General features: G+C 38.4%; 1 protein-coding gene across 4 annotated transcripts in view; it reads right to left on the bottom strand.

Moving 5' to 3' along the window:
• The window catches only part of trappc9 (trafficking protein particle complex subunit 9), a 245,413-nt gene that overhangs the window by 6,723 nt on the left and 223,122 nt on the right, over positions 1-15,568 (bottom strand). The window lies entirely within an intron of this gene.

Genomic DNA, 15,568 nt, shown 5'->3' with positions numbered 1-15,568 from the left:
GTAGGAAAAAAGACAGACTGTCCAGCAGGAGGTAGGGTTTAGGTGTGTGTGTGTGTGTGTGTGTGTGTGTGTGTGTATGTGTGTGTAGCTGAGGCCTTGCTGTCACAGGCAGTGAGGGAGCCCTGGGGAGGCTGGATCTACAGGAGGGTGACATTCAGCTCCACGTCTGTATTAAAAACACACTTCAGTCAACACAGACAACCAGCAGCACTCCCCGACGGGCTCAGAGCAGCTATTTCTTTTTTTAAGAGAACAAATGTCTCTCTGGATTTAGAATGATGTATTATTTTTCTGATAGTGGCCTTTAACAAGATGTATTAGTCAGTACATGTTATTCTCCTCTGATAACATCTTGCACATTATTTACTGTACAACTCATTTAATGAGAGTATTTACTCAAATGTGTCCAGAGCATTGAGTATTAAAGTCAGATCAGGTCTTATCTACATGTTCTTTTTTTTTTTTTTTTAAAGTTTCTGATTTATACCATACATTTGCAAAAAAAAACAAGTATACAATCGGCAATTGCTTAAATGGCCACTTGTGGTAAGGCAACATTAAACCCTGCCCCTGAAGTTTGGTTTCTTTTAAGAAGTGTTTATATTCCAAAAAGTAAGGTTTAGCAACTTGTTTTGAAGTTGGATACCAAAACTAAGGTGTTATATTGATACAAGCAACAACAACCACAACAAAATATAATATATATATATATACAGTATATATATATATATATATATATAAATGATACCAAGCCTTATACATAAGCCATGAGATCATTCATCAAAGTCCCACTCAATAACAGAGAAATAAACAAACTCTTACTTGAAAATTATCTTCCATTAGAGTAGATCAGTCTAATTGTTTGTGTTGACCACGTGTGACCACCTGGCTGAGATCCAGTCACAGTGCAAGCCAGATCACCTCCAGATATAGTTTGGTTGATTGCATTCCTATAGTCGAGCCTTGATTCTCCACCCACTTGCCTGAACCCAACACACCTTTGGGTTTTGGACAGACACTGTGCAGGTTCATGTATGGTGGGGCCGGATCTTTTTGGGCACAATCACAGCTCCTTCCTATATCAATGCATTCTGTTTGCTTTGTGTTACAGATTGCAAGTAAAGGCATCATGTTAAGGAAGTCCTATGTAACAATACACTTGCTAGCTACACTTAGGGCGCACTCACACTGTCCATTGTACCGGGCCTGTGCTTTAGGGTACTTGTCCCCCCCACCCGTTTGTACTCACAATACATGGGCCTCGGTGGATGCTTCTTGCCTGCCTATACGTCATCACGCCGTAACACGTCACAGGAATTGATTGACGTCATCCCGATGCGTCGCTTTGTTTACAAATCTTTCCATAGACCTCAGAGTTTTTGTGCGTCTTGTCGACTGTTTTTGAATATTTTCATCCGACAAAATCTGCAGTAAACACTCCACCTCCGCATCACACCAACGCGAACCTTTCGCCGCCATTGTTTTAAATGTCAGCGCATGGTCCGTCCTTTTTTTTATTTTATGTCCGAACAGGCGCACATAAAATGACGTCAGAGCCGCCGTAGGCCTCGTGCTCGTACACGGGCGCACGCTCGTGCTCGTACATGTGCAAACGTGCTTTACAAAAGCCCACCTCTCCCAAACGGTCCGCGGCCGGCAACCACGCACTCACACTAGTTAAACGAACTAGACTTTAGCCGTTGGAACCTGTTTGGGCACAGTACGGATGGACAGTGTGAGTGCGACCTTAGTACAAAACTTTAAATGGATAACCTTTCTAACAAAGAACACTTAGCCTTGAATGAATGCTCCAATAATCCATATATCATCATTCATCCAGTGGACAAAGGTGGTGCTTTGGTTGTGTGATCTAAGGAAAAATACACCAAATATTATGAAAGGATATGCGGACCAGAGGAGCCGGTGATTAAAGCACTGATCTTCCGACTAAAGCTAACTCAGCCTTTTTCTTGACCAAACAAGAAAAAGGCTGATAACATTAAAATCAGAATTAAATCAGTTTGCTGCCAAGTAATCTGACTCACTGGATGTAGACTGTTAAAGCCTGTCATTGGCCTCCTATTTCAGCTGTCATTCTCCTCCCCTCCCACTGTCTATTTCACAAGGGGACTGTTGCTGTGTCGGGCTTAGCACCGCTCAGGAAACTTGTGATTGGTAAAAAGAAATACTGAGCGATAGGGAGATGGGTCTGGCATTGGGAGACTAATTGCCAAGTAAATTTTTTTACATAAAATATACTGTTTGGGCACAGTACGGATGGACAGTGTGAGTGCGACCTTAGTACAAAACTTTAAATGGATAACCTTTCTAACAAAGAACACTTAGCCTTGAATGAATGCTCCAATAATCCATATATCATCATTCATCCAGTGGACAAAGGTGGTGCTTTGGTTGTGTGATCTAAGGAAAAATACACCAAATATTATGAAAGACTTTATAGCAATCCTGTGCTGGACAAAAAAAAAAAGCTTTGATGCTCCCAGGAAAGAGGCGTTTAATGAGCGTGGTATCAATGACAATTAATTTGGTTTCTTAATGGCTGAACATCATGGTACTGCAACTTTTTACCTACTTTCTAGAGTAGACAAGGTACGTACAGGCAACCCTCCTGGTCATCCTATTACATCAGATAGTGGTGTTCTCACTGAACCGGCATCTAAATATGTTGATTCTATAATCAAACCTCTAACACGAAGGCCACACTCATGTTCTCTTGTTTGTTTAAGGCCCCGATGAAGACCTACAGCTGTTGAAACATATTGGCTGTCTTAATGATTAAGCCACTATAATAAAGGCATTTTAATTATTACCTTTATCTGTGTCAGTTTGAAGGGCCTGGATTGCCTTCCTGTTTATGTGCGTGAATAATATTGGTATTAGTCAGGTCTACTAGCCTCTTCATCCTTATCCAGGACATGAGATCACTTTACAGAAGCTGCATCTTTGTAATCAAGTCATAGACACATAAACACAATCCTTTCATAGCCAGTGGCACTGAGCCTATAGTGACACCTTAGCAAGTAGTTATATTTAGTTTGTTCAAAGTCTTGTTGCTAGGAGATGTGCAAATTATAGGTAGCCTACATTAGTTCTAAAATTGGAAATAAATTCCTTCACATTAACAGCGAACAAAAGAGAATGGTTCGTCTGTAATGAGCTGATGAACTCCCACACACGGGCCTCAGTCACACACACCCACAGCCTGTAACATTTGCTACAGAGTTTCTCTACTCTACTATCCTGCACTGTGTATCAGCACCGAGGCAATCAGTTCATTTAGATAACATAGAAACATGTACGCAGAAAAACAAGCAGTGGGAAGAAACAGTGGTCCACTTTAATGAAGAAAACTGCGACTGTGTTAAAAAAACATGTATAATTGTTTTTGATAATATTTATAATGAAAAGAAAATACTGTATTACAATTGTGGTAAATTACCAATTAAATGAGACGACAGTACCTAATATTCAGTATTCAACTCATCCTTTACCTAACCTTTAAAATAAATAAACCTCCCAAGAATGGTTTCCAATTGGTCGTTTTTACTGGACTCTGAGCAAACATCTTTGTAACTCCTCAGAGAGGACACTAAAGGTCATGACAAAACACGGCTTTATAAAAGCATCTGCAGTGTGTTTCTGATTGTGCAGAGCTGAGTGCTTTCTAGTTTACCTTCACAGTGCTTCTGGTAAATAGGTATGCCCAGGAAGCTATCCCCAGAGGCGCAATAGGTATAGTTTACATCTCCCAGGCTTATAGAGTGAAATACTGATGAAATTGAATACTAATTGATCATTTTATATGAATTAAACTAGAGGCCTATATTTGTGAAATACAAAGTGTCACAAAACAAGTTAAACAAGTTACACTAGTTAAAAAAAAGACCATTTCTTTTCAAATATTCCATTAGTGTTGCTTAAATTATTCAATCTCCAAATATAATCATGACATTTAAAAGTGACATTCAGTATCTTTAGAACAGATGTTGGCCAGTTAAGCTAATGACAAACTTCTGGTGAGTCATGTCTGATAATGTTTCGACAGACTGATGACCTCTAATGCTGCAGCTGACAGCTCTGTAATGTAGCTGCTCAGGATAACGCTACAGACTGACAGGACAAGCCAGTTCTAAAATCCAAGTCATTCCCTTGAGAGATTTTACGGGGAATATAAAACAATGATAAAGTCCGGTGCACCTTGGTAAACATCAACTTCAAGGTCTTTTTGAGGACTTTTCTGGCTGAATTCCATCAAATTTGGCAACTGTGGCAGACACATGCAGACAGTGGAAAGTAGCCTATTTAGGTGAAAATAATGGTGAAAAAAAACCCCAATTACATTCAAAAATGTTTATGCAATTGAAATACATTTTTTTAGGATGTTTGTTGTTGTAATACTCATTTTGTCCACAAGAGGCTGACGTGCAACACTACCCCACGTTCTAAACAGGACTAAAACCATTTATGTTTTCTGTTTTAATGTCTCCATAAACTACATAATTGTGTAGAAGAAAGTTATGTAACATTACTGTCATGTCTTTCTTTTTGCGAAACATGTATTTTTAATTGGTGGTAATGCTGTTAGTCCTATTAAGTACATGGGGTAGTGGTGCAGGCTACTTCCACCTCTTGTGGCCAAAATTAACTTTAATGACATTAAAAAATGGTCTTGACAAAAAATAAATAAATAAAAATCACCACCATTTTTACAGATTTTTTTAAAACAAACTCAAGAAGGATTATCCTGGTAAAACCTTTTTTTTTTTTTTAAACTTGTTCTTAAGTCACAAACAAGACTGAAAACAATTTAGATCCGATTTGGATCACCAGAAAACACATTCTCACTTAAGTCTTAGGGCTTCCATACTTTACAGCCTGTCAAATAAACATTTGTTTAACATACTAGCTGCACTTTATTAAAAGCAAGCAGTGTCAACTAGAAAGCGGAGATAAGAACAAAATTATAGAGGAGTACATTCCCAGCCTGATGATGATATTACAGTAGCTTGAGGGAGGAGGAAAAGGCAGGACAGCTGGAGCGGAGAATAGAAAATGAAGAGTAAGTGAGCTGCAGAGGAGCAGATTGGCATGTTTAAAAGCACTGTACTAATAAATAGGCCACACTGCACAGTATGTCAACATCAATAGGAAGGAGGATGAGGATTTGCATGGAGAAATATCACAACTACAAAATGCTGCACGAGCAACAGGTAGGGTCCATCAAAGAGTGAGTATGTTAAGAATCAACTTAGGATTCCAGTCAGCTCAATTTTAATGGTGTGATTTATTGTGTTGTGATGGGTTCATAAAGAAATTGTAAGGAATGAGTGGAATTGATCTGTTTGTTAATTTAACATGCAAATACAGCACTTGCAACATGTGACGTAACACAGGGTTTGGCTTTCACGTTAGCGTGCGCACAGCTCTGCTCAGATGCTGCTACTAGTCTGCAGAGGCAAAGCTGGCGTCGCCACAGCAACCAGGAGAGAAACAGAGCATGAGAGAAATGAAACCTCCCTCCTGTATGAGTATGAAAGCAACAGATCAAACTATGGCTCAGAGATTAAACAAGCCTCCCCGCCCCCCTTCGTACCGCTGTCACCCATGAACATAAAGATGACGACCGTCACTTAGAGATTTGTCAGTATTTACAAGATTATGCGGTGCAACACACCAGGTGTTGATTCAGCTCATTAAGATTCACTCACACATGCAGCATGAGGAGAAGCCGAGAAATCACATACAAACAAATATAGATGTCATGTTCATCACACCTGATGTAGAATGGAAAGAAAACACAAACGTTTAAAGAGAAATGTTTTTTTGCAAGTTCTTGGAGAAAAAGAACAGCAAGATGCTGGCATAGTGTGCAGAAACATCTGTGCAGAGTATGGACTGGAAACCCCAAGATCCAAATTGGAAACTCCTCCAAAGGTGGTGGAGAATGAGCGAGCGAAGATCCTGTGTAATTTGCCATTACCAGGATGGTAATGGCAAACCAACCAGATATCGTGGTGGTGGATAAAGGACAGAGGAAAGCCGTGTGGTGGATGTGGCGATACCAAGCGATGGGAACATCCGCAAAAAGGAACACGAGAAACTTGAAAACTACCAAGGGCTCAGAGCGGAGCTAGATAGAGCCTAGAAGGTAAAGGTGACAGTAGTGCCTGTGGTGATCAGAGCACTAGGGGCAGTGACCCTGGATATGCCCCTTGAAATGCACCATCTTTTTTACATATACATTTATATATATATATATATATATATATATATATATACTTTACATACAGTATATTATACTTTTCTTTGTGACCATGATTAAAACACATTTGAAAGATAAAGAAATGAAGATATTACGCCCACAGAGACACGGTGATTCTCCAAAAATCTAAAATGAGGCATGTCCAAAAAAAGTGCATCAAATAATAAAATAAAGTGAATAAATCACACCCAAGCACAATTCCTCCAAAACCATGAAGTGAAGATTTAAAATGTGAGACACAATCTATACACCTACATATTAAAAAAAAGACATTTCTGACACTGCAAAAAGAAAAGAAAAGAAAGGAGGAGAGACAGTAATCAAAGCCAATGTATTGAAATGAAAAATAACATTCTGCAAATTGTTTACCTTTAATATTTATGTAAAAACTGTAAGGATTTGAACAATGAGCTCAGTGCATTCAAGTATCTCTAAAGTAAAATGATATAGAAGGGCTGACAATCAATCTGTATCCTCTTTTACAATGGATACCTGACCAAGACAGCAGCATTAAAAGTTGCACACAAAACAATATAATGAAACTGAAATGCCTATATCTCGCCACAAATATTTTCAAAATAGTGTAGTGTACCGTTTAGCTGTAATTTGACAGTTTGTGACCCAGTTGTGTTGGTCTCACAACTATAAGCAATAGTTTTGTAGCTTTTGTTACATAAATACCTACGTATACCAGTACTGTTTCCAGGAGCTTATCGATATTTCAGTATTGGTCAGTCAGGATCTGGTGCCAATACTACCAGTTTACCATACTCATCCCTACATTGTGGATAGTCAGCAGATATACAATATGTCATGTGATGCAAGATAATAATTACATGATAGTAGTTTGCCTAGAATGGCTTTATAAACAAAAAATGACTTAGATAAATGTGTGGACACAAAGCACAATAGTGTCCAACATGAGACATTTACAACAAATCATCAACAACTGGCTAAAAAGTGGTTTCTCAGGACAGGATGTGTCTGAAATGAAAAATTACCATTAAAAAACTGTTTCCATTGATAGAATAAAACCACACGATTCAGGTTAACTGCACTCCAGTGGCAGTGAGTTTTCCTCCAGGATGAACATTAACAAAGAGTTGTGCCCCGGCTCAGATGACCAAGTCATCAGGGTTTAAAAGCTCATCTCGGCCAGTGGCCGCTATCCAGGCAGGGTCGCTGATGAATGCTCCGATGGAGCCGGAGGATATGCTTTAAAAGGTTGAGGTGTGCTGCAGTAAGTCTAAAAATAACCTGCCAGCCTCTGATATCCCCCTAAGCCATCTGCCCCTTTAATAATTATCCCCCTAACAACCACTCACTTGATATCTGTTGTCTTTTCCTTCAAAAAAGGTTAAAGATTCCACCTGCTTCATGTTTGGATATTTTTCCACTCACTTGAGGGACATTTCCATTTTTATCAGTTTGGACAAGGAGCCCTTAACATTACAAAGAAAACTGTATTGATAATATATATATATATATATATATATATATATATATATATATATATATATATATATATATATATAATTTTGGACTGCTCTGTAGCAACATATACAATCTAATATACAGTAAAATAGTAAAGGCAATATAACCATAAATATGCAGATGAAACTTCTCCCATTGCAGCCTCTCCCTAAAAAGTCTGAGTTATCGCTCTTCATCTGTGCCTCTCTTTGAAATCCAACACTGACTGTGTCTAATTATTTCACTGTTAGCAGGATATATTTAAGAAGCTGCACACCAAATAAGCAGACCTGTTTGAGTGCTATAATTTTAATCAACAGTGAGCAGCAGCCTGTGGCACAAAGATTGGGGGTTATGCCGCAGCTACAGTTTATAAGCTTGGTAGACTAATATTGGCTCATCTCCACACAGGACACCTAACTGAGCTGAGCTGCTTCTAGCCAGTGTGCACACTCATCTCTGCTCTGTGAGCATCATGACCATGGGAGGAGCAGCATTACTCATGCAAACGTTCAACGTTGCTTTCATTCCCCACTGTTAGCTATCTTACTTATGTTTACTGAAATTATTTTTCTCTCCCATTCCCTTTCATTCTACCTCTCTATTTTCCTCTTCAAGAACAGGAGTGTACTCTGCTGGCTCACTGTTTGGACGGTGGTGCCCAAGGATTAAGATACTTACACTTATTGGCCATTCAACAATACAAGGTAATGTTACACGTCAGACTACGAGAAGTGGGAATAAGAGCACACTGTGGTGCTCTGAAAGGGAATCCCAATAGATCTAAAGAGACTCTTGTGTAAGTGAGAATATGAATAATGAATTAATACAAGTATAGGCTCCAAAAATAAAGGGATGAATCGTTTTAACCTCTGTCATTTTAATGTAAAACCTGAAGGACATGGAGGTGGTATGCATCAAACAAAGTGCTTGTGCATCATCAAACAGAGTCTGAAGCCCACCTGCCACCACCTTTCTCACGTCAGAATTGCGTCTCACAATTAAATTTCTGAAAAAAAAAAAACTTCTCTCAATGCTTAGTTTGGACATCCATGCATCCATTTTGTCCACTTATCCTGGGCCTGGTTGCAGGGGAGATATGCTAAACAGAGTATTCCAGACATCACTCTCCCAAGTGACGCTCTCCTCAGGGGCCTGAAGCACCCCATTCCAGATGAGATATATAATCTATAATCTTTCCAGCATGTTCTGGTTCTACCCCGGCGCCTCCTCCCAGTTGGATGCAACCTAGAACACCTTTAACGGGAGGTGCCCAGGAGACATCCTCATCAGATGCCCGAATAGTCTCAACTGGCCCATTTTAGAGTAAAGGAGCAGACTGAACTCCTCACCCTTTCTCCAAGGCTAAGCCCAGCCACCCTGTGAAGGACACTTATTGCAGACGCTTGTAACTAATCTCATTCTTTTAGTCACTACCCAAAGTTTATGATCATAGGTGAGGGTTGGAACGTGGACTGGTGAAGAGAGAGCTTTGCCTCTTAACCAAAACAGTCTGATCCAATGCCTACATCACTGCTGACCACCTGTCCATCTCACACTTCATTTTACTCATCTGAACAAGACCCCGAGATATTTGGAGATAAAGAGGAGATACTCCTCTCCTTGGGGCAGTAGCTCCCTCCCAAACTGGACGGGGCAATCAGCCATTTTCTGGTGGTATACATATTAAGTTGTACATATTATCTTGTACATACAACATCATACTACGTCATGCATACAACATTATACATACTGCATAGTATACTGCTTCACACATACTGCATTGTACAGTACATACTGCGTCTTTAAATATATTAATTTCAAAGAACAGCGAGGTCTTGTAAAGTGGTGTCCTTCATGTATGTGTTGGACTGAGCTGTCATTTACATATGCACAAAACTTATGGATGCCTGTTTCTGTAGCTTGAATTGGTCTGGATGTTCTATGCCTCTGGTTGGGGCTCAAAACACTTTACGAATGAAAGTAAATGAAGTATGTATCCACCATGAAAGTCAGAATGTTTAAGAATGACTCATCCAATTTACTAAGGATTCATTTTCCTTCTTACAAGCAAAATAGATAAAACTCTATATTCAAAATAATGAATCACTATCTAAAGCTTAGCGTATAAGCATGCTAAAATTTGCTAATATGCACTAAACACCAAGGACAGCTGAGGCTTATGGGAATTGCATTAATTCTGCAGGTATTTGGTTAAAAACAAGTATTGGGTAAATTTAAAAAGAAATTTCACCTCATAGTTGTGTTGGATGAAAAGTGAAATAGTCATCAATGATATTACAATTCACCCTTGGGTGTACACAGTTTAATGGCAATCCATTCGATCAAATTAATTCAGTATTGACCAGTGTTAGACTGACCAACTGACTGACATCCATAGAGCCACAGCGGTAGCGTGGCTAAAAATGACACTTAAGAGATCCAGATCGTAAGAGATCCATTAAAACGTACTCAATTTTGGGTATGCTATCAATTTAGAACTGGGTCCAAAAAGTCTAAACCAGAACCCAACCCTAACTTTTGACAGCTATAATTAACTGGGTCTTTTTAACTGCCCATTCATGTTACTGCTTTTTGTTTCTGCTACTGCCTGCAAACCTTTCACTAATCATACCATGGTCAACAACATGCATCTTGTATATTGTAATGTTTATTTAGACACTTTATGAACCTCTCAATCATGTCTACATGTTTTATTCATGCACCACATAACTTTGTTTATCATGGTTTTTATGGGCCGCTGAGTGTAAGTAAGTGGCCAATAAGTGTATATGTCCATGGATTTGATTGTATATACGTATAGATGGATAAAATGTTTCCCTATTTCCCTCCACCTAAGCGTAAAGAAAGAAAGTGTGGCAAGAAGAAATGGATGATACACTGCAGCACGCTGCAGGCACATAGTTCACACTTTGGCAGACACAGCCACCTGGACATTAGCTCAAACATTTTGTTTCCACTGAACTGTGAGTGTGGCTGATCAGGAAAAAGGGAATACTGTAGGCCTAGTATCTTTGTTATTACTTCCCATAATAGAATGAATCAATACTGTGGGGGAGAACTAGCGCGGTGGCTGGGTGCCATTACAGTTTAATGGCACCATACTGAGATGGCAGTCTTGGCTTGTGGCCTCCTGCTGTGCAGTCATATAATTCTTCAATCTGACTCTTTTTCCAAACTATATCGTCACTTTGAATATTCTTTTCAGATCTGAGGTATGCATATTCTATGTCTAACCTCTGCAGTAGATCTGTCATTCTTCTGGCGCAAAAAGCCATTTGTGAGTAAAACTCCATCTGTGGAAGGGGCTGTTCCATTTATTCCAGAACTCAAACTTCACTTTAACATATTTTCATGAGCTGATTAAATTGACATGAACTCAACAGTAGCTACAGTAGAGATCGATTGGATTTGAACTTGAATGCTGATGATGTTGTACTGCACGTGTATTTGAATTGGGGCTTGAATGTTGTTGCACGGTCATGCCATTTCTAATCCCCCTTTTTTTTGTTTTTCACATGATGTCCTTGAGCTAAGAAACTTTGATCCATTTTACTGTTGTGACTGCTAGGCATCTCTCACTTTTTGTAAAAACTCTCACACAGTTCTTGACCTGCTGCCAGATCTAACTGTGGCTAAAGCAGAATATAGAAACAACTCACAGCTCTGTTGTGTGACCTACAAATCGCATCCAAACACAAAGTAAAAACAGAAATGAGACCTGAAAAATTTCGAAAAGTCTCTCACAGGGCTCCACAGCAGCCCTCCAAGGCACGAAAGCATGAATGAGAGATACATATAACACATGCACCTGTGTTGCAAAAAGCCAATAATGCCCCAGTACAGTGTGTTTAATAGCAATCATGTCGTGTCATGCTATTTATGACATATATATATATATATATATATATATATATATATATAACTCCTTTGTTTTTACCTCCCCACCAAAACCTTTTAAAAGCTCTTAATAAAGTACAAAGAAAAATCCTAAATAAAAGTGTAATCTTGCAGTTATGGCTATAAAAAAAAGTCACTATCTAATGGGCTAACCATCAGGTCATCACTTTGTGATTCTAAATCACAGACTATGAAGTCCATTTGTTTAGGTGAATTCTGTTTTTATGCCTTGTTCATTCAACAAAGATAAATATTAGATAATTAATATACAGTATGTTATGTTAAACAATGTGAAGAAATTTGCATTTTATTTTTTATGAATAATCCTACTTATGCAGCAGAATTGGAGATATCATCTCTTTTTGTGATCAAATATTTATTTTTCAATAGAGAACAGGAAGTTAGATTGAGAATACATCCACCTGTAATACTGGACATGGATCACTTTAATATGCATACACACACTTTGTTTTCTTATTAACCCATGCATGACATTCATCAACCGCCTGAAGAGCTCTAGCAGATTTTACACAGCTCCCTCTGGAGACACAAAAGTCTTCATACTACTTTTTTTTATGTAGATAGTAGTACTCTTCAACACAAATCAGTGAAATCAGTGGACACTCCCCTTAAGAATCAAACATACTTCTATTTATGTTTGAAAACTACCCAACTTTTGCTTGAGACAGCCTTTGAGACAGTTTTTGTCCACTTGCCTGACGAAGTGATGCTCCCAATTTATCAATATTTTTGTCTGTTTTACTGAAATATATCTTCAATCTATTTTAACCCAGCATGCTTTTTCTATTTTCCTTCTTTAGCTAGAGAATACCTTCAGACAAAGCCCCAATTGATGCTAAAGCAAACCATTTGAATTGTCTTTTTTTTTAAACTAACTGTGCAGAGGCATAAATCTCAGTAACACCAGACAAAACCTCTTTCCAACAATTTACGATATCACACATTATAGATCACATATCAGCTTTAGTGATAGTGATATAGTGTTATAACACTGCCAGAGCATTGGCTGGAAGTAAAGGAAACCAACCCTGGTATTTAATACTCTGCTGCTTCCTGCATTCCTACAAGATACAACCAATTCTATCAAAAATGACATAGATTAGATTTAAAACAATTCACATTTAGATGGCATCCCAAAGAGGTGGATAACAAAATCATCTTTGGTATTATCGTCATGTTAACTCAAGACCATCTCTTTCTATGGTTGTATAGCAGGTTTATGGTTCAATTGCAAGGTAGATCATTTCATCTGAACTCACATCTACTTATGTGTGAAAATAGACAACTCCAATGTCTCCTGTCAGTCATGAGCATTATCTCACAGACTAAAAACAGCCGCTTGATCCATAAAAAAGAATGACACAATCTATCCTTGCAAGAATATTAATGAATGGAAACATGTACTTAAGCAATAGGAAATAACTGCTTTCCAGAAATCATCTATTCAGATGATGAAAAGCGTTGTTTTCATAGTAGATTTAGCCATTAATAATGGAGGGTTTTCCTTACTGTTTAAAATGTATCACTTCTTGAAAATGACCATATCTGACTCCCAAAAATAAGACAAATTCTACTTTCCATTGCACTGCACAGTACAGCTCAACCTTTTTTGGTTTTCCATTAGCAAGTTGTAGATAGTACCTGGTTCTTCTTTTAGTACTAACTTCATCAAGGTCCCAAGCCAATACTAAAGGGGATCTTAGCATGTAAAGTGAGATTCAACTCATGTCCCTGCAGGAGAGAAGAGGGAAATGCATTTTAACAGTGTTAAGTTACTGCTGATGGAAACCCACATTTCCTAACTACGTGATTTGTAATAAAATCTTTTAAATAAAAAAGCAAGGGAGGACTTCTATTGTTAAAATTTTGTAGGAAATTAAATGTGTTCATCTTTTGTTCTACCACACCTAAAGCTTACTGGCATCTACATAGCAACAGCAGACATTGCAATGTTAGAACAGGAATGTCTGAAGTACTTTCCATTGTATTTGTCAATTCAGGTAGCCTGCATTTTATGAAAGAAAACTAGGGTTATTATCTAGTGGTAGACAACAAAAGAAGAAAAACACGACAACAACAATAGTATGAAAGTAACATCACTACACAAGATTCACTGTCAGGGGTTTCTTTGACATGAGAAATAATTTTATGATGTTTAAAAATACAAAAACTGCCAAAATACACAGAGCTACCAAAGAGCCGTAGCCCTGGAAGCCACGCCACTGATGACACACCTTCAAACAGACGCCCGCTGCAGCGGAAAAACAAACCCCTGCGTTGCTGGGCTAGCGTGACAAGTTGAGTGATGGTTGCACAAGAAAAAAAAGTCAATATGCATAGTTTGAGTCAAGGCAAACGTTCCAATAGCTGTTGAGATATTTCAGTCTTGAACAACACCCAACCAAATGCCCATCAAAACAACTCACTGACCAAAAATGACATCTCATATATAGTATATAATAGAAAGGGAAAGCATCCATCCATGTAGCTACACTTGGAAAGTGAAGCCAGTAGACTGTTTGTATTTTTCCATAAAATATGGCATTGTGCAGCTTTAATTTGGTGGATTTATTGTTCCAGAAGTGCTATTGCCTTTTGAATTTTTATTCCTTCTCTGCATATCTCCCCAGTAAACATACTTACACACCAGCAAAATGTGAGGTAACATTCACCTGTAACCAAACAGCATTAAGCTGTTGTGATCTCATTTTTCTATTTTCGAAATGTAATTTACGGGCACTTGGTCTCAATGAGGCCAAAAAAACCCTCTTGATTGCTACCTCCAGTTTGGAATTAATGTCAGAAAACTCAGAATTAATTACAGTTAATTGAGAACACAGTTCCTAGATGTGCTCGTCTGTTGCGCAGCAACAATTAACTGACTGCAATGCATAAGAGAAGACACAGGCCAAATAATATCTCTCCTTACAACAGAGCTAGCTTACATGATAAATAGATACAATAGTGACTTGTGGCTTTGACCTTCCAAACAATACATTAGCAAATTTCTGCTGAATCTTAAATAAAATATGCTAACAAATACTAAGTTGCTGAAGAAAAGTTACAACTAAAACAGTGTTAGTAAGAGACCTTATTCCAAATGCCCATATTCCCATACAGGCTTGAAACACAATCACGCACAAGCTCATGGAGGGATTCTGAAGCTACTGGTCCGTGTCTGAGCCGAGCTGGACAGGAGATGAGTATTCAACAAGCCTGCACACTGAGCATTTAAAGGCAAATCTCTGCTAATCACATATGGATGGAAAATAATTAGGGCTATCTTGCCCCAGCAGACGTCGATAGGCTGGGTGTTGAAGCAGGAAAAAACAGCTGCTGCAATAAATCTGATCTGATAATTCAGTACGCTGGTCTGAACACAACCAGAACAACTGGTCAGTAACCACAGCCAGATACTAACTAAACTATATACAGAGCCTTGCAAAAATATTCACCTCCCTTGGCTTTTTACCTATTTTGTTACATTACAGCCTTTAGTTTTATGTTTTTTAAATCTGAATTTTATGTGATGGATCAGAACACAATAGTCTAAGTTGGTGAAGTGAAATGAGAAAAAAAAATACATAAAACGATTTATTAGAAATACAAAACAGAAAATAGGTGTCACATGATCTGTCAGTGCATATACACACCTTTTTTGAAAGGCCCCAGAGGCTGCAACACCTAAGCCAGAGGCCCCACTAACCAAACACTGCCACACAGACCAAGGAACTCTCCAAACATGTAAGGGACAATGTTGTTGTACAAGTACAAGTCAGGGCTAGGTTATAAGAAAATATCCAAATCTTTGATGATCCCCAGGAGCACCATCAAATCTATCATAACCAAATGGAAAGAACATGGCAGAAC

Source organism: Echiichthys vipera (genome assembly GCF_963691815.1).
Source record: "Echiichthys vipera genome assembly, chromosome: 13".
In the NCBI taxonomy this organism is placed as follows: domain Eukaryota; kingdom Metazoa; phylum Chordata; class Actinopteri; order Perciformes; family Trachinidae; genus Echiichthys; species Echiichthys vipera.
This window is presented reverse-complemented; position numbering and strand designations above follow the sequence as displayed.